The sequence below is a fragment of the Sus scrofa genome, chromosome 13 (assembly GCF_000003025.6).
Source record: "Sus scrofa isolate TJ Tabasco breed Duroc chromosome 13, Sscrofa11.1, whole genome shotgun sequence".
Taxonomy (NCBI): Eukaryota; Metazoa; Chordata; class Mammalia; order Artiodactyla; family Suidae; genus Sus; species Sus scrofa.
In genome coordinates, this window is record NC_010455.5 from 28,153,830 (window position 1) to 28,174,880 (window position 21,051).

Consider the following 21,051-nt stretch of genomic DNA (forward strand, 5'->3'; position numbering starts at 1 on the left):
TTACAGTGGCAGAGTTGAGGAGTCGTGATGGAGAGACCCATTGGGCAAAGAAATACAGGCATGCCTCATTTTGTTTTACCTCACACAGACTGATTTTTTTCTTTTAATATATTGAAGGTTTGTGGCAACCTTGTATCAAGCAAGTCTACCAATGCCATTTTTCCAACAGCATTTGATCATATCATGTCTGTGTCACATTTTGGTAACCCTTGCAGTGTTTCAAACATTTTCATTATTATTATATTGTTACAGTGATCTGTGATCAGCCATTCTTTGATTTTACAATTGTAATTGTTTCTGGGCAATATGAACAACACCCATATAAGACGGCAAAATAACTGATAAATGTTCTCTCTGTTCTGACTGTTCCATGACCCTGCTGCTTCCCCATCTCTCTCCCACTCCTTGGGCCTCTCCATTCCCTGAGATAGGACAATATTGAAATTAGGCCAATTAACCATCCTCAATAGCCTCTAAGTGTTCAAGTGAAAGTCTCTCGCTTTAAATCAAAAGCTTGGAGTTCCCATTGTGTCTCAGCAGAAAGGAAACTGACTCGTATCCATGAGGATTCAGGTTCAATCCCTGGCCTTGCTCAGTGGGTTAAGGATCTGGTGTTGCTGTAAGCTGTGGTGTAGGTTGCAGACATGGCTCAGTGTAGGCTGGTAGGTACAGCTCTGATTCGACCCCTAGCCTGGGAACCTCCATATCCCTCGGTGCGGCCCTAAAAAGACAAAAAAAAAAAAAAAAAAAAAAAAAAAATCAAAAGCTAGAAATGATTACGCTTTGTGAGGAATGCATTTCAAAGCTGCAGTGCATTTGAAACCTAGGCCTCTTGCATTAAACAGCTAGCCAAGTTGTGAATGCAAAGGAAAAGCTCTCGAAGAAAATTAAAAGTGCTACTCCAGTGAACATAGGAATAAGAAAGTTAAGTAACCTTACTGTTGACATGGAGAAAGTTTTAGTGGGCTGGAGAGATCAAACTACCCATAACATTCCCTTAAGACAAAGCCTAATCCAGAGTAAGGCCTTAATTCTCTTCAATTCTACCAAGGTTTATTTTATGGGTTTTTTTTTTTCTTTTTAGGGCCACACCCACGGCATATGGAAGTTCCTAGGCGAGCGGGTCGCATCAGAGCTATAGCCACTGTAGCCTACACCACAGCCACAGATACTAGATCCAAGCCATATCTGGTACCCACACCATAGCTCACAGTAACGCCAGATCCTTAACCCACTGAGCAAAGCCAAGGATCAAAACCTCATCCTCTTGGATACTTGTCAGTTGGTTAACACTGAGCCACAGCAGGAACTCCCTATTTTGTTATTTTTTTAGTTAAATTTATTTTTTATTAGGGTATAGCTGATTTACAGTGTTGAATCAATTTCTTCTGTATAGCATGGTGGCCCAGTCATACATGTATATACATTCTTTTTCTTACATTATCTTCCATTACAGTCTATTCAAGAAACTGGATATAGTTCCCTGTGCTATACAGTAAGACCTCACTGCTTATCCATTCTAAATGTAATAATTTGCACCTACCAATGCAAAACTCCCCATCTATCCCACGTCTTTCTCCCCAACCTCCTTGGCAACCACAAGTCCAAGTCTATTCTCTATGTCCTTGAGTTTTAGTGGGCTGGATAGAAGATCAAATCAGCCATAACATTCCCTTTGGGCAAAGCCTCATCCAGAGCAAGACCCTAACTTTCTTCAGTTCTACCAAGGTTTATTTTATTTTGGCTGTGCCCACAGCATGTAGAAGTTCCCAGGCCAGGGATCAAACCCAGGTCACAGCAGTGACAATGCCAGATTCTTAACCCACTGCACCACAAAAGAACTCCCCTACCAAGGTTTAGAGAGGTGAGGAAGCTGTGAAAGAAAACTCTGAGCTTAGCAGAGTTTGGTTCATGAAATTTATGGAAAGAAGCCATCTCACTCTGCATAAAAGTGCAATATGAAGCAGCAAGTGCTGATGTGGAAGCTATAACAGCAAATTATCTAGAAGATCTAGCTAAGATAATTTGTGAAGGTGGCTACACTAAACAACAGATTTTCAGTGTAGACGAAATGACCTTCTATTGGATGAAGATGTCACCTAGGACTTTCACAGCTAAAGAGGAAAAGTCAATGCCTGGCTTCAAAGCTTCAAAGGACAGGCTGACTCTCTTGTTAGGGGCTAATGCAGCTGGTGACTTGAAGCCCGTGCTCATTCACCATTCTGAAAACCCTAGGGCCCTTAAGAATTACGCTTGATCTCCTCTGCCTGTGCTCTATAAATGGAAACAAAGCCTGGGTGAAAGCACATCTGTTTATAACAAGGTTTACTGACATTTTAAGTCCACTGTTGAGACCTACTGTTCGGAAAAATAGATTCTTTCAAAAATAGTACTGCTCATTGACAATGTACCTGGTCACTCAAGAGCTCTGATGGAGATGTACAACCAGATTAATTTTTTTTTCCTTTCATGCCTGCTAACACAACATCCATTCTGCAGCCCATGGGTCAAAGAAGTAATTCTTTCATTTATTATTTAAGAAATACATTTTTAAAGACTACAGCTACCATAAATAGTGATTCCTCCAATAGATCTAGGCAAAGTCAACTGAAAACGTTCTGGAAAGGGTGCACCATTCTAGATGCCCTTAAGAACATTTGCGACTCAGGTGAAGAGGTCGAAATATCAACATTAATAGTAACTTGGAAAAGTTGATTCTAACCCTCATAGATGATGTTGAAGGGTTCAAGATTTCAGTGGAGGAAGTCACTGCAGATGCAGTGGAAATAGCAAGAGAACCAGAATTAGAAGTAGAGTCCAAAGATATGACTGAATTGCTGCAACCTTATGATAAAACCTGAAAGGATAAGGAGTTGCTTCTTATGAATGTGCAAACAGAGTGGTTTCTTGAGATGAAATCCACTCCTGGTAAAGATGCTATGAAGATTGTTAAAATAACAAAGGACTCAGAATATTACAAAAACTTAGTTGATACAGTAGTGGCAGGGTTTGAAAGGACTGAATCCAATTTTGAAAGTTCTACTATGGGTAAAATGCTATCAAACAGCATTGCACACCACAGAGAAATTATTCCTGAAAGAAAGAGTCAATTGACATGATAAATTTAATTATTGTCTTATTTTGCTACCCCAACCTTCAGCAATCCCACCCTGATGAATGAAGCCACTGAGGCAAGACTCCCCAACAACAAAATAGATTATGACTTGCTGAAGGCTCAGGTAATAGTACTTCTTAGCAATAAAACTTATTATTATTATTATTATTATTTGGCTGCACCCTTTGGAAGGTGGAAAGTGGAAGTTCCCAAGCCAGGGACTGAACTCAAGCCACAGCAGTGACAAACTAGGATCCTTAATTGCTAGGCCATCAGAGAACTCCAAAATATTTTTAAATTAAGGTATGTACATTGTTTTTTAGATCTAATGCTATTACACACTTAATAGACTGCAGTAACTTTTGTATGTTCTGGGAAACCAAAAAATTCATGTGACTTGCTATATTCAATATTCACTTTATTACAGAGATCTGGAACGGAAACTTCAGTATCTCTGAGGTCTGCCTGCTTCCCTGCAAAACAGCTCAATGTGATCGAGATGGTCAGTTACAACTCACCCCACTCCAACCCATGTGTGTTAAGGTACCATCCTGTCATCTGCTGTCTGCAGGTTATCTCACCACGACCTGTACTCCACTGTCCTTCAATTATCATAGTGTGGTTTTCAGAAATGGATGACCACTGAAAATAAATCTCAGAGCAGTGCTCTTGTTTAGATACTTTTAGTGATTACATTATGCTCACGGTATATTTTCAGTAGTTAACTGTATTCTATCTGTCCTCTGACAGTTACTCATTCTTGATTGTACATATGGCAACAACTTAACTAAACTTGAGTTGTGTTCCAGTATGTGTGGTTTTGCTGAGGAATAGGCCCTTCCACATAAGTAAATCTCCCAGGTAGCTGTGGCTTATTCCTAAGCAGAAACACATTTTAACCATTTGGATGGTCAAGCTGGAAATCTTAAAAAATAAAAGTAAAATCAAAAACAACAAAAGAGATATTATAGCTGTTCCTGTTCTTAGGCACAATAACCATCCATTTCTTTGGAATGATTTAAAGTCATTACCAGAAACATCAATTACTGGAGCATGTTAGGTAATGATGTCCTCAGGGGGTACGGAGATTCACTGGGCTCTCGGCCTCACACCAACTGGCCTATGCAGACTGTTATCCTTGTAATTCTGGCATCTCCTTTGTGCAGTTCTTTGTCTTCCTCCTCCATTTCTGGCTGTCATTTCTGTGTCCACAGCTACCAATCTTCCCATTGCACCCTGTATTTACTATGCTAATTGGCTGTAGTCTGGAAAGGCAAATAAAACTAAGTCCTGTTAGATTTGTCTGTAAAAGAAAGGTACTCATTTTAGGTAACAGGCCTTTGGGGAACACCAGCAATGCTCTCCCATCACACAGTCCTTGAGGGCTGGGACTCAATACCCCAGTGCCTGTCACATAGTAGCCACTTACCACATGTGTTCATTATAAGAATTAAGGAATAATAGGGAACAGCCTAGAATTAAGGAATAAAATGCAGGAGCTTCAGGGTCCCTCTTGGAGGCCTTGTTTGCTTACTTTTAGGACTGTGGCCATATTCTAGATGGCGGAGGGTGCCCCAAATAGGACCATGAAGTAAGTGGACTGTGACTCTTACTTACTCAAGTAACCATGTGTTCTATCTTTGGAAACGTGAGACCCAAGAGTGGATGGAGGAGCTGTGTTTTCCCACTGCCCATCGCTGGTGAGTGAGATCCTGTGATTTGGGAAAGGACCAGCCAAGGGTATACCAGGCAGAGCCAGACACGAAGAGCTGAACTGAAGAGCATGTTCCAACCCACACTTTGGAGTTCACAGTCCACTCAAAATTGAGGAAGCCGCACTGCTATAAAAAGTATACTTAACCCCCAGGCCCTCAAAAGCAACTGAAATAGCTTTCCAATAAGGATCTGTTCCTTTAGACAACTGAGAATTCTGAGAAATATGGGGAAATAAATCATACACATTCCCATCACTCTGCCCCTAATAACAGCAACAGAAAGGGCAAATACTGACTTTTTTTCCTTTTTGAATTAGGGAAATTCCAATCGTTGGGGTTAAGGCTCTTTGCCAAGGATTCACTCCTGACCTGAGTCCTTGCTTGAGAGGAGGTGGGCAGACTAGCTGCTCAGCCTCTGGGGCAAGCCCACGTGCAATCTGGTGGTTCTCGATACCACTCCTGCCAGGCTGCTCATACCCTCAGAGGGGCAGCCTCCTCCAGGCCCCCTCCCTGCCCTCTTCATCTGATGCCCTTGCCCTGTTTGCTTTCTCAAGCCTCCTCTCTTCAGTTCAGCTCAAAAAGGAATGTATAAAGCAGCCACTAAATGCAAGGAACTGGGAGTTCCCATTGTGGCTCAGCAGGTCACAAACCCAACTAGTATCCATGAGGTGCGGGTTTGATCCCTGGCCTTGCTTAGTGAGTTGGGGATCCAGCACTGCCGTAAGTTGTGGTGTAGGTTGAAGACTCGGCTTGGATCCTGCAGTGCTATGGCACAGGCCAGCAGCTGCAGCTCTGATTAAACCCCTAGCTTGGGAACTTCTATATGCTGCAGGTGCGGCCCTAAAAAGAAAAAAAAAAAAAAAATCCGAGGAACTGTGCAGGGTGCTCATACCCACGATGAGGACAATGTGTGTGCACTGCCCTGACTAGGGCCTGCCCTTTCCTCTACCAGCTTCTTACCTGGTAAGACTAGTCTTATTTGCTTTTTTCTACTAATTTGAAAGTCCTGTTTTATTCAGCTTTGTATCTTGGTATCTGGTATGTGTATGTGCTCAAATCAGTAGTTTCTGACTCAACAGATACATAAACCAGATAATCTAATGAAGAGCGATAATCCTAACACATAGGTGACTAATGAAAAGCTCAACAGAGGGGCAAACAGAACCCCTCCCAAAACTTCCACAAAACCCAGCATTGAGATAAAAAGACTTTTTCATGGCAAGACTTATGAGGGGTTGGGATGTGAGTGTCTCATGGAGCCAGGTGAGGTGTACTGCTCAAAGGCAAGGAGGTGGGTGGACTTGTAGGGAGAGAGGCAATGCTGGGGGTGGGGGTGCTGGATGTCCAGGGCTGCATGCGTGGGCATGCAGCACACATGTATGGGTTTTGTTGGGATTGGGGGAGGGGTAACTGGCAATGAAACTTTAAAGGTGGGGAGAAGGTTCTGTTTTACAAGGCCTGGATTTCATGATGAGTTGGAAGTTCACCCTAGAGGTACTGGTGAACCAGTGGCTTCTGGGGAAAGTTGTGAAAGGTACATGTCTGTGCCATGGCAAGGCACTCTGGCAGCAACAGGCAAGACAAATGAGAGAGCTCTGAGATCAGAGGCCAATGAGCTCAGGGAGGCACTAAGCCAACAGGCCTGAGTTCTGGTTTTGGTGGAACGAATTTTCCACTTTTGTAAGTGGATACCAGTTTTCCAAAGAAAGACTGAGAACAATGATCATTTTGCAATTTTAATTACAGGCAGACCTTGAAGACATTGCGAGTTTGGTTCCAGACCCCTGCAATAAAGTGAATACTGTAATGAAGCAAGTCACGTGAACTTTTTGCTTTCCCAGTGCATATGAAAGTTACTTTTACACTATATTGTAGACCATTAAGAGTGCAGTAGCACTGTTTAAAAAACAATGTACAAATCCAATGCCCATTTCTGATAAAAACCCTTCAGAAAGTGGGCATAACGGTAACCTACCTCAACATGATAGAGGCCATATATGACAAACCCACAGCGAACATCATTCTCAATGGTGAAAAGCTGAAAGAATTCCCACTGAGATCAGGAACAAGACAAGGATGTCCGCTCTCACCACTACTCTTCAACATAGTTCTAGAAGTCCTAGCCACAGCAATCAGAGAAGTAAAAGAAATAAAAGGAATCCAAATTGGAAAGGAAGAAGTAAAACCATCCCTATTTGCAGATGACATGATACTATACCTAGAGAATCCTAAAGACTCTACCAGAAAACTGTTAGAGCTCATCCACGAATTTGGCATAGTTGCAGGATACAAAATGAATACACAGAAATTGACGGCATTTCTATACACTAACAATGAAAGAGCAGAAAAAGAAATTAGGGAAGCAATCCTGTTTACCATCACATCCAAAAGAATAAAATACCTAGGAGTAAACCTACCTAAAGAAACAAAAGACCTGTACTCTGAAAACTATAAGACCCTGATGAAAGAAATCAAAGATGACACAAATAGATGGAAAGATATACCATGCTCGTGGATTGGAAGAGTTAATATTATCTAAATGATTATACTACCTAAGGCAATCTACAGATTCAATGCAATCCCTATCAAATTACCAAGGACATTTTTCACAGAACTAGAACAAAACATTTTTAAGTTTGTTTGGAAGCACAACAGACCCAGAATAGCCAAAAACATCCTGAAAATAAAAAATGGAGCTGGAGGAATCAGGCTCCCGGACTTCAGACTATACCACAAAGCAACAATCATCAAAATCGTATGGTACTGGCACAAAGACAGAAATACAGATCAGTGGAACAGGATAGAAAGCCCAGAATTAAACCCACACATCTACAGCCAACTAATCTATGAAAAAGGAGGCAAGAATATACAACAGAGAAAGGACGGCCTGTTTATTAATGGTGCTGGGAAAACTGGACAGACACATGTAAAAGAATGAAATTAGAACACTCCCTAACACCATACACAAAAAGAAACTCAAAGTGGATTAAAGACCTAGATATAAGACCAGACACTATAAAACTCTTAGAGGAAAACATAGGCCAAACACTCTCTGACATAAATGACAGCAACATCTTCTCAGATCCGTCTCTTAATGACAGTGAAAACAAAAATAAACAAATGGGACCTAATCAAACTTCAAAGTTTCTGCACAGCAAAGGAAACCCTAAACAAAATGAAAACACAACCCACAGAATGGGAGAAAATCTTTGCAAGTGAATCAACTGACAAGGGATTGATCTCCAAAATTTATAAACACCTTCTGCAGCGCCATATAAAAAAAAAAAACCCATTAAAAAATGGGCAGAAGATCTAAACAGACAGTTCTCCAAAGACATACGGATGGCCAAGAAACACATGAAAAGATGTTCAACATCACTCATTATTAGAGAAATGCAAATCAAAACCACTATGAGGTACCACCTTACACCAGCCAGAATGGCCATCATCCAAAAGTCAACAAACAATAAGTGCTGGAGAGGGTGTGGAGAAAAAGGAACCCTAGTACACTGTTGGTGGGATTGTAAATTGGTGCAACCACTGTGGAAAGCAGTATGGAGATTCCTTAGAAAACTAAAAATAGAACTACCATTTGATCCAGCAATCCCACTCCTGGGCATCTATCCAGAGAAAGCTACAACTCGCAAAGACACATGTACTCTGATGTTCATTGCAGCAATATTTCCAATAGCCAAGACATGGAAACAACCTAAATGTCCACCGACAGAGGAGTGGATCAAGATGTGGTACATATACACAATGGAATATTACTCAGCCATTAAAAAGAATGAAATATCGGCATTTTTAGCAACATGGATGGATCTAGAAATTATCATGCTAAGTGAAGTCAGCCATACAATGAGACACCAACATCAAATGCTGACATGTGGAATCTGAAAAAAGGACAGACTTCTTCTTTGCAGAACAGATGCTGACTCACAGACATTGAAAAACTTATGGTCTCCAGAGGAGACAGTTTGGGGGGTGGGGGGATGTGCTTGGGCTGTGGGATGGAAATCTTGTGAAATCAGATTGTTATCATTATACAACTACAGATGTGATAAATTCATTTGAGTAATAAAAAAAAGGAAAAAAAAAAAACAATGTACATACTTTTTTTTTTTTTTTTTTTTTTTAAGGGCCATACCTGTGGCATATGGAAGTTACCAAGCTAGAGGTTGAATTGGAGCTGCAGCTACCATCTTACGCCACAGCAGCAGCAATACGGGAACTGAGCCACATCTGCAACCTACACCGAGGCTCTTGGCAACGCCAGATCCTTAACCCACTGAGTGAGGCCAGGGATCAAACCTGCATCCTCATAGATACCAGTCAGGTTCTTAACCCCCTGAGCCACAATGGGAACTCCCACAATGTACATATTTTAATTAAAGAGACATTACTGCTAAAATTGCTAACCATCATCTGAACCTTTGGTAATGTGTAGTAGGTAATATCAAAGATCAGTGATCACCATAGAAAACACAGTAATAATGAAAAAGCTTCCCATTGTGGCTTAGTAGGTTAAGGACCTGACATCATCTCTGTGAGGACGCAGGTTCTATCCCTGGCCTTGCTCAGTGGGTTAAGGATCTGCATTGCTACAAGCTGCAGCAAAGGTTGCAGATGCAGCTCAGATCCAGTGTCGCTGTGCTGAAGGTGCAGAAAGAAAAAGAAGGAAAAAAGGAAGGAAGGAAGGAGGGAGGGAGGAAGGAAGGTGGGAAGGAAAGAAGAAAAAAAGAAAGAAAGAGCTTGAACTACTTCAAGAATTACCACAGTGTGATATAGAAAAGGAAGTGAGCAAATGCTGCTGGAAAAGTGGCACAAGTAGATTTGCTCAATGCAGGGTTGCCACAACCTTTAATTTGTCAAAAAAGCAGTATCTGTGAAACACAACAAAACTGTGCTTTTTTGGCCAAGGGTTTTCTAGCATTTAAGAGAGACGGCTTTTCCATATGTTAGTAATCCACGCCCAGAGTAACCATTCTTCCCTCCTCACAGAGGAGTTTACTAAGAGCCAGAGGGTGAAGGGATTAAGCCCCATAGAAAGAGATTCCTAGGATCAGAGAAGTTCCAGAGCTCCCTAGAGATAGTGAGCCTACCGATAAGGCAGACAAGGAAGGTGCCCAGAATGACAATCTGAGCTCTGTGTGTCTGTGGTGGGGGCGGTGGGAATAGCGTGTGGGAAGTCTATGGAATCTGTCTAGTCTTCCTTCTTAGACTTTCAGAAGCAAAACCCAAGAGATGACTGAAATTAGCACTAGTTTCCAAAACACCCCATTGCCTCTGGTCCAGAGAATTGCTTCCCCATCTGTCTATAACACATGTGCTTCATTGTGTCTGACCACAAGTGTTGCCTTCCCTAACCCAGAGAGGCAGACACAAATGTATTTAGCAAAGTGCTGTCTAGGGCCCTGTGAGCCCCAGGGACTGGGTGCTAGATCGGCCTTGCAGTTTATCATTTAGGACTCAATTCCCATGGCTGGGCAGCTCAAAGGGTTTGGAAATGGTGATGCTAAGGCCAAGCTTACAGGCCCTATCCCACTGTGGCCCATCAGCGAGTTGTTGGTCCGGCTAGACTACTGGCCTGGCCAAGAGTTAACAATTAGTGATGGGTAGAATCCAGCAATAGTAAGTATAGTTAATCATTTGTTCAGTGAGGGGGAAATCCTTATAAATGATCATCACCTGGCCAAGAAGATTGACTGAAATCTCATGCTTTACATATAGGGGTTAAAAGGCATGACTGGCATAAAAGTTCCTAATTGGATGGGAGTTCCTGTGTGCCGTAGTGGGTTAAGGATCCAGTGTTGTCACTGCTGTGGTGTGGGTTCAATCCCTGGCCCTGGAACTTCCACATGGTGCAGGCACGGCCAAAAAAAAAAAAAAAAAGTTCAGTATTGGATATATTAGCTCCCCTGGTTTCCACTGTTCTTAATCCAGTGAATGTCCCAAGAAGCTCAGATTCTCTCAGATTGCCAAATTCACCTGCTTTCCTGAGATAAGATCCTACACTAAAGTCATGGAGTAGCTCAGCTAGATCTAAACCCAAATCCTTAAAGGCACCTCAAAAAGGATTTTGTGAAGATTACTTTCCTAAAACACCACACCCATTCACATTCTTAAATCCACACATGCATTCATGCACTGCATACAAACAGACCTTGGGACTATGTAAAGTAGTATTAACAAAGGACAATGAACCCAACCATTAAGTCATGTATAAAATATATATATATTCATACTAGTTTAACAAACTCAAAATCAGGTATAACTATTTTCCCTTGGCTTAGAGATAAAGATCATCCAAATACTCAGCAAAGAAAATTAGAGGATTAAATTTTCTGAGTCCCTGCTAGTAGGAACTACATAGTAGCTGAAATTCGATTTCATCAACTTAGCAGATGACATCAACATTAACAAGGTAGTAGAAATCCTTAAATAGGAGGTGCTTTTGCTTTTTTTTTTTTTTTTTTTTTTTCTATTTTGGCTGCCCCTTGGCGTATGGATTTCCCAGGCCAGGGCTCAGATCCAAGCCGCAGCTGTGACCTATGCTACAGCAACATGGGATCCTTTAACCCACTGTGTGGGTGCTAGGGATCAAACCTGTGTCCCGGTGCTGCAGAGACGCTGCCGATCCCATTGTACCCCAGTGAGAACTCCAGGAGTTTTTTTAACCTAGGTAAAAATTTGTATCTGGTGAATATTTAAAATTTTAATAAATCTAGTATTATTCTGGATTGCTCTTGGGAGGCTGGTTTAGTTCTCTCTTAAACCTGCCCTAAATATTGAATTCTCAAACTAATTTTTACCACAGTTAAATAATTCGGTTTACCCTTAAATGATCACTTAAAAGATCTGCTGAAGGAAGGTAGCATCTTCTCTAATATTTTTATCATAACTCTCAAATGAAATTCGTCTCAATGTATGGTTTAAATCCTATTGCCTTATAAATATGATGTTTGCCTCTTTCAGACTGACAGCTTCACTTGCTTTCCTGAGACAAGTTCCTATACTAAAGTCACAGAGGCTCAGCTAGGTCTAAAAGAAATCCTTAAAGGCAACTCAAAAGACTTTGTGAAGATTACTTCTCTTAAAAACCACACGCACTCACAATCTCTCATCCACACATGTACTCATACAAGTAGATCTTGAGACTGCATGGATTTAGAACTTTCCATGTTCTAGACTGATGGACTTCAGGTATCCAAGTTTTCATTCACAGGCCAGCCCTGTAATTTCAATGATGAATAAATGGTCCATTTCCCTGGGAGCTTTGGAAATGAATCTGATTAGTAAAAAATGAATTTATCTGAGTTATTATTCTCTTAATTTGTGTAAGGGTCCAAAAGGGTTGTAAACTTCATATCCATTTTTGGATGACTTCTCAGAAAAACAAAGAATGAACCATGAATCACTATGTTTGAAAAGTTTCAGAAAAAACCAGAATGAGTCACTAAACTTTTTCCAAAAGGTAAGGGTGTGGTCCAATGGAAAGGTGCCCTATCTTATCTTCTGCATCACACCCTGCCAGGCAAGGAAGCTGTCGAGACAGGCAGAGCTGCTGGCCTGTTGTGTAAGATCTTTACTGAGGAGTCTACATTGCTTCTCCCTCTACAAGAGGGTCCACCTTCCTCTGCCTGCCTCTTGTCTCTATCATACTTAACCTTAACAAAAAACAGAATGAAAGAAAGAAGGAAGGTAGAAAGGAGAGAAAGAAAAAAGGAGGAAATAAAGAAAAACATTGCACCCCCAAACCAAATCATACACATTAGAATTCACTGAGGGAACTAGTAAGCTAAATTTGCCTTCTTGCCTCATTAACTGGCCACTTTCTTATAAAACCCATTCATGTACAAACTCAAGACTCCTAATAATGAGTGTCCATTTCAGCAAAAAGTTTAGGACTTGGACAGTTCCTGAAAGCTAACAGCAGTTCCTCTACTTACTACAACCAACTTCTGCAGTACTATGACTAGCTAGTTCACCACCTCCTGGCTTTTTTTTTTTTTTTTGTCTTTTCTATGGCCGCACTGGCGGCATATGGAGACTCCCAGGTTAGGGGTCCAATCGGAGCTACAGCCACAGGCCTACGCCAGAGCCACAGCAACGCGGGATCCGAGCCGTGTCTGCGACCTACACCACAGCTCATGGCAAGGCCGGATCCTAACACTGAGCAAGGCCAGGGATCCAACCCACAACCTCATGGTTCCTAGTCGCATTCCTTAACCACTGAGCCACGATGGGAATTCCCTGGCTTTCTTTTTTATGGGCATGCTTTACCATATGTTGCAACAATGAGAAAAAAATTAAAACAAGACCACTCATAAGATTAATTGGTTAAAAAAAAAAAAGAAACACTGAGTCAGAATTTTAGAGAGGGAAGGAACTTTATAGACTATGTAACAGATTTCAGTCAAACTCTGCTGTTTTACAGATGAGGAAGTCAAAGTCTATTAGAGATTTTGTCTAAAACACGCAGCGTTGCTATAGGAATGGACATGGGTACTGACACCCGTTATGACTGAGGACACACACAAAGCAGCTTGTCTTTAATGTTCACAACAACCTCATGCAGAACTTTTATTATTCAATGTAGAGATGGAAAGAGTGAGGTGCAGAGGTTTTTAATAATATTCCCCAGGTCATACAAAACCAGAGAGTTGTAACGCCAGGATTCAAAACCAGCACTCCTTGCCACCCATAGACCACATTTTGAGCCAAGACATGCCTGGTTTTTCCTTTCTTTTCTTTTCTTTTTTTTCAAGAAAGAGGGAGGAGGAATGACCAAGCAGGAAACACGAGTTCTGCTTCCTAGTCCCTTACACACATTTCATGGACCCGAGAAGTCACTTCAACTTAGCTTTAATGTCTTCATCTCGAAAGTGTGTACGGGAGAGGAATAGCTCTCCAAACTTGTGACTCTTTTTTTTAAAAAACTGAGAAATGGACTCTAAGCAGACTTTCCTTCCACTCCAGAGAGCCTGTAATACCTATTTAAAAAAGAAAAAAAAAAAAAAAAAAAAAAGAAAAAGAAAAAAGGGGAGTTGCTGTCATGGCTCAGATCTGGAGTGGCTGTGACTGGCAGTGCAGCTCTGATTGGACCTTTGGCCTTGGAACTTCCACATGCCTCAAGTGCAGCCCTAAAAAGAACCAAAAACAAACAAACAAACAAACCACAGAGCATTCACTCATTTTCTATGAGCCATTTTACTGCTAGTAGGCTGTTTCTTTAGCAAAGCATGGCACCCAGGAGGCTACCTCACACACTTTGGCCCTCAAAAACACCACCTTCTTGGAAGAGACTGTAATGACTAGCTGACCTCTTCAACAGATGGATAAAGAAGTAAAGCTCAAGGAGTCAGCTGATCTTCTATGAAATGGTTAGAGAGACAGTTAACTTCCTTTCTATGTCTAACGGATGGTATCTACTAGTTGCTTATGTGGCCATCTCCCTACATTAACTCCTTCTAGGAAGTCTGCAACTCAGAAAGAAAATCTTTTCTTTTATTCTATTTTTTTTTTTTTTTTTTTGTCTTTTTGGGCTGCACTCATGGCATATGGAGGTTCCCAGGCTTGGGGTCTAATCGGAGCTGTAGCCACCCACCTGCGCCAGAGCCACAGCAACGCGGGATCTGAGCCGTGTCTGCGACCTACACCACAGCTCACGGCAATGCCGGATCCTTAACCCACTGAGTGAGGCCAGGGATAAAACCTGCAACCTCAAGGTTCCTAGCTGGATTCGCTAACCACTGAGCAATGACGGGAACTCCAAGAAAATCTTTTAAAAAGCTACAGTACATCATTGATCCAGCTACCCAATTACTATTTGTCCATGGGTGTGATATGTGAAACCCTTTGTAGTCAGGTGCATGCACGATCTCACTTGACACTGAACTGCCTCCAGCCCCTGTCGGGGTAGGTTCCAAGAGGGCATTTTGCTTGGCTGCTGCCACAGCTGGGGCATGTGGAATGCAGAGGAGGGCCTGGCTCTCACTGAAGGTCTACCACATTGAGCTATGTGCCAGACCCGCTGCATCCTGCTCGATCTTCACATCTCCTCTACCCTGCAGGATAAGCCCTGACTTTCCCATTCCCTTTCAGAGGTGGGGAAGCCAAGGCTTGGAAAGGTCAGCCTACAGTCATACTGCTAGGATGCAGTGGAGACAGGATATACTCCCAAGCCTGTTCTCATTCACAGCCTACTTTTAACTACTCGTGACAATCATTAATTTTGCTCATTAAGAGAAACAAAAGGGGGAGGGGTGCTGATGTTTCTACCAGTGACCTTGGCTTACTTACAGTTTGGATCTCTTGCCCACACATGGTCACGCAAAGATGGCACTAGTGGGTGGGCCACATGCAGCGCTGTTTGTAGGCCACAGACCTGAACTTAAGCATTTTGTACTCTAAAGTGTGGCCTTGGCTGAACACCAGCCAACATTCAGAAGACTAACCCTGCCTTAACTTAGGGAGCAGGAAGGCTGTGAAATTTGACCCAAGAGAGTTACCCTAAGATTGAGTTCCTAAAATCTGCTTCTGCTGGGGAACACTTCCTGTAGGGCCAAGTTCCAGCACGTTGCTTTTTCTGAGGGGAAGCCCACCCATGCTAGGCTCAGACCAACCAACGAAGGCCCCCACCTGAGGGTGTTGAAAATAGCACTTGGCCCTACATTATGCCATGTGCAGACATGCAGCCACTGTGACATCACCTAGGCAAGGGCTTGGATTTTTTTTAGGGACTAAAGGAAAAAGTGCTTGGAGGAGCTTTTGCACAGCAAAAGATACCATAAAAAACAAAAAACAAAACAAAATAAAAGACAACCTATGGAACAGGAGAAAATGGTTGTTAATGACACAATCAACAAGGGCCTAATCTCTAAAATATACAACTACTCATAAAACTCAACAACAAAAAACCAAACAACCCAATCGACAAATGGGCAGAAGATCTAAACAGACATTTCTCCAAAGAAAATGTACAGATGGTCAGGAGGCACATGAAAAGATAAGCATCACTAATTATTAGAGAAATCCACATCAAAACTACAATGAGGTACTACCTCATACCAGTCAGAATGGCCATCACTAAAAAGTCTACAAATGCAAATGCTGGAAACAGAGTGGAGAAGAGGGAACCCTCTTATACTGTTGGTGGGAATATAAATGGTGCAATGACTATGGAAAATGAGATGGAGGTTCCTCAGAAAACTAAGTACAGAATTACTACATGATCCAGCAGTTTTACTCCTGGGCATATATCTGGACAAAACTATAATTCAAAAAGATACATGCACTCTTACGTTCATAGCAACACTATCACAATAGCCAAGACATGGAAACAACGTAAATATCCACTGACAGATGAATGGATTAAGATGGGTACACATACACAATGGAATACCAGTCAGCCATAAAAAAGAACAAAATAGGACTTCCTGTTGTGGCTCAGTGGGTAACGAATCCGACTAAGAACCATGAGGTTGCAGGTTCAATCCCTGGCCTTGTTCAGTGGGTTAAGGATCCAGTGTTGCTGTGAGCTGTGGTGTAGGTTGCAGACTCAGCTCGGATCCTGCGTTGCTGTGGCTGTGGCGTAGGCTTGGCAGCTACAGCTCTGACTCAACCCCTAGCCTGGGAACCTCCATATGCCATGGGTGCAGCCCTAGAAAAAGGCAAAAAGACAAAAAAAAAAAAAAAAAAAAAACAACAAAATAATGCCATTTGCAGCAACATTAATGCAACTAGAGATTATCATACTAAGTAAATCAGACAGAGAAAAACAAATACCATATGATATTACTCATATGTGGAATCTAAAATATGACACACTGGAGTTCCCGTCGTGGCGCAGTGGTTAACGAATCCGACTAGGAACCATGAGGTTGCGGGTTCGATCCCTGCCCTTGCTCAGTGGGCTAAGGATCCGGCGTTGCCGTGAGCTGTGGTGTAGGTCGCAGACGCGGCTCGGATCCTGCGTTGCTGTGGCTCTGGCATAGGCTGGTGGCTACAGCTCCGATTCGACCCCTAGCCTGGGAACCTCCATATGCCGCGGGAGCGGCCCAAGAAATGGCAAAAAGACAAAAATAAAAAAATAAATAAATAAAATAAAATATGACACAAATTAACCTACCTACAAAACTGGAACAGACTCGTGTAGACCTAGAAAACGGACTTCTGGTTGCCAAGGGTGGCGGGGGTGAGGAGGGTAGGGGATGGACTGGGAGTTTGGGTTAGGAGATGCAAATGATCACATTTAGAAAGGATAATCGACAAGGTCCTACTGTATAGTAGAGGGAACTATATCCAATCTCCTGGGATAGACCATCGTGGAAAAGAATATATTAAAAAAGAACGTATATATGTATAACTGAGTCACTTTGGTGTACAGCAGAAATTGGCACAACACTGTAAATCAACTATAATTTAAAAAAAAATTTTTTTTAAAGTGCATGCAGGGATCTGAAAGAGGAGCCAGGGAAAGGAAAGAGGACTGGTGCAGTTATCGCAACTGTACCAGGCTTCAAGGACGGGAGCCATTTTGCTTTCAGGTCTCTGCTGATCCCATGCACCTCAGGCCCTGTGAGCGGCAATGCCAGAGCAGAGCCTTGGGAGGAACCTGGGCCCAAGGACACAAGGCTCTATAAGTCCACAGCCCCTGCCTACCAGGCGAGGTGCTCTCTAGCAGCTGTTAGAGGGCTATGGAGATAGGTGGTAGGCTACTGCTAAATGGAATGAAGACTGTGCTCAGAGTCAAGAGGCCAGAATTCTACTCCCCACCCTGCTATTCACTAACTCCATGGTTTGGGGCAAGACCATTGCTGCCCCGGGGCCTCATTTCCTCACCTATAAGAGGGAAGAGAGCTAACCACCAAGGTCCCCTGCAGGGCTGAGATTCTGATTCCTCTGTTCTTAGGAACAAATTCAACGTCTCTGTTAATCTCTTGGACTTTTTTATTATCAAAAGCATCTCTTAACTTCCTTTCCCCATTCTTCATTAATATTCAAAAAGAAACCCACCAATAACTGTCAGCATTTTCCCGAGCATGTTCATTTTTTTAAAATGAAATATGGCATGTAACTACCACTTCCTTTGTTCCTTCATTTAATGTTTTGCAGAACAGAAAAAGCACTGTCAAAATATATCAAATACTACAAAGTGGTAAAAGAAGTCTTAAAATTCAAAGTTAAATATGACCATTTTGCAATGTTTAAATGTCTGTATATCCAAGATTATTGTGACTTCTACAACCTGGTAAGGTAGGCATTTTCATGTAAAATGAGGCTTCCAGAGGTTAACTGACTTGCTCAAAGTTACAAAGAAAGTTAGTAAATCTAGATCAAAGTCAATCTAGATCATTGGAATAGATGTCCAATAGTCTTTACACCATAGATCATTATCTTTCTAACCAACCTGCCTTTCTAGATTCTCTGCTAAAACTTCTTGGCTCACAAATGCACACTTTGTACATGGCAAAGTCAAAACTTACTGCAACAAAACTGTGGCCAGAACTCTATTTGCTCCACTAGGCCCAGTATCTCAGGCAAAGTCAATCCTACCCAGAAGAATTCCATCCTCATTGACATCAAAAAGAAGACAGTCATGTCTCAGGTAGCCCAGAAAATCTGAGGAGTTCAATCAACAAGTTCTTACATACCAGAAAGACTGCAATTTTTGAGGAGACTAAGCAAAGGGGGGAGTTCTCCTGGGGTTTCCTGACACTGTCTGGATGAATGACTGAATTAGGTGGACTTGCAAGGCAGTCTTCTTACCTTCACAGTCTAGAGCCCAGTAATAACCTGGCCATTTGTCTCTGGAAATCTGCTTTCGAAGAGGAAAGCAAATGATTTAAAAATGCAAAAGTAGGAAGAAACTTGAGGCAGCATGGCATTAGCCTCCTTATTTCCCCAACAGGTCAACAGCCAGACATCACTCCTTCATTTCTATTTCAGCTTCTGTTACTTTCTATAGCTACTGGGGTATATATGTGTGTTTAAATATTTCCAGATTTGCTAATCAGGGCATGTGACCCACTCCCCTCACATATGCCCTAATGAAAGACAGAGGCACTCTGCCATTTGCTCAAAATGAAACATGCATGAAGACTCTCTCTCTAAATGAGAATAAGCTTTACCCATATATTCCCATCATTTTTTCTATCACTGAAACCACAAGTTAAGATTTCTAGAAGAGCAAGACAGACACAGACCTGCTGGTGTGACTATGACAGGTTATTCAAACTGAGTATTCTTTAAGATAAGGCACGTGTAGGACAAATGCAAAGCATGTAAAGGAAATAGATCTCTAGGGAAAACAATAGCTCATTTTTGCTTTTCTGGGGGTACTGGGCTAATTACGAGAAGGCAAAAGAAAAGGCCTAAAACTCAGCTACCTCTGTTTAAGGCTGGAAATAAAATGTTCTCTTGCTAGGCTTTTAAGAGCTCTCTGCAACTTCAGCACCATGGACTCGGCACTGTCCCAAGCTCTTCCGTAACCAACTTTTATTGCTTTAATTAACTCAGGCTAGGTGGGACAGATTTACTCCACCTCTATAATGTTACTGCTGCCCGCCAGTGGCTAGCAGCAGCTGTTTACCTGTTGCCCTTGATGCCTGGCCTGCACAATTAGCACCTTATTATAGTCTGGCCTCTCTTCTAATTACCATGTGTCTCAACTGAGCATTTGATTTTATTATCTTGTTCATGTACTAGTTTAAGAGCCTGGGCTCCTTTTAGGATATATAATATGCCCTGTATATAATAGCAATAAATCCTAACTCCTTTTAGGCAGGTGTTTGTTTTCAGTTCATCTCTTCAGGCCCATGGAGAACACTAGAGACTCACAGGCATGCAAACAGACACTTCCTGATTGTTTGAAGAGCTTCTAGACATCTATTCTGGGAGTAAGCACAAGGTTGTAATCTGGGTCTCCATGCCTATCTCAACCCTCTGTACCAGATCCATTGGTCCTCTCTGCTGTTAAGGGCTCTTAGCTACTTTCAGTTAAACTCTTCTCTGCCTATATGTAACGCTTTCCCTAATTGAAAAGGGTTGGATGAAACAGACACACGAGTATCCCATCAGCACCATGTTCAACATTCCTCTAGAAAAAGGATTCAAGGGACGTGCATTTGTGCTTGAATGGACTCCTTGCTTTTGGAATTAAAACTAAGTATAGCTTACAGGGCACTGCCAATTCCATAACAAACAAAAGCCTCTTTCACCAAATACTCTGGTCAAGGAAATGAAAGGGGACACCTGCATAAGTGGGTGGTTAGGAATGCAGGTATGGGACCTAGGTTGTCCTCAAATCCTGGCTCTCCCACTTACTAGTTATGTGACTTGTGACCTTGGATAAGACAATTAACCCTTCCATACCTCAGTTTCCCAATATGTACAACAGGGATAACAGTACCTGCCTCACAGGGCTATTGTTAATAGGACTGAATCAATTAATCTTCGTAGTTTAGAACAGTGCTGGGCACATAATAAGAACTATTTTGCTTAAGCTGATGTTAGATAAAATTAATAAGGGTACAGAGATTTAGAACTGACATAACTCAAAACAGTATGTCCCCCCTACCCCCCCAAAAATCTGACGGCAACGGGAAAACAAGCTGGCTAATAGAAGAATGTGTCATCTTTGGCTTTTTGATTTTTCTGGCCAATATACAATCTTAGAATTGCTTCAACAATCCAAAAAGAACTATGAATTTATGGATTTTGAAATGTCTAGTGCATTATCACAACAAATGTGATAAAAATGTTCTAGCAGTATTAAAGTAAAACAATCAGTGAAGGTGTCATTGTTTTAGTGGAGAATTTAAAATAAACATTCTATTGTTTACACACTTTTTTTTTTTTTAGGGCTGCATAGGCAGCGTATGCAAGTTCCCAGGCTAGGAGTCCAATTAGAGCTGCAGCGGTTGGCCTAAGCCACAGCCATAGCAAATTGGGATCCAAGCCTCGTATGTGACCTACACCACAGCTCCCAGCAATGCTGGATCCTGAATCCACTGAGGGAAGCCAGGGATTGAACCTGCATTCTCATGGACCCTAGTTGGGTTCATTATCACTGAGCCACAATGAGAACTCCTGTTTACACCTCTTATATCTTCTTGGTCTAACATATCAGATGTTGTTCATAATATTATTTAGCAAATGCTGTCAACCTTTCGCTAGCAAGGAATCTTTAGTCAATTATCAGGGGAACACTTCACATGT

At 41.9% G+C, this 21,051-nt stretch overlaps 1 protein-coding gene across 6 annotated transcripts in view; it reads right to left on the reverse strand.

The window, feature by feature from the left end:
* Nucleotides 1–21,051, reverse strand: part of ZDHHC3 (zinc finger DHHC-type containing 3) — a 76,205-nt gene that overhangs the window by 53,301 nt on the left and 1,853 nt on the right. The window contains exon 1 of one of the 6 annotated variants that reach the window (XM_021071751.1): nucleotides 4,147–5,119. The exons of the other annotated variants lie outside the window; for them this stretch is intronic. The gene's annotated coding sequence lies outside the window, so the exon portion shown is untranslated. Of the gene's footprint in view, nucleotides 1–4,146; nucleotides 5,120–21,051 lie in introns of those variants that run through there. 6 annotated transcript variants of the gene reach the window in all.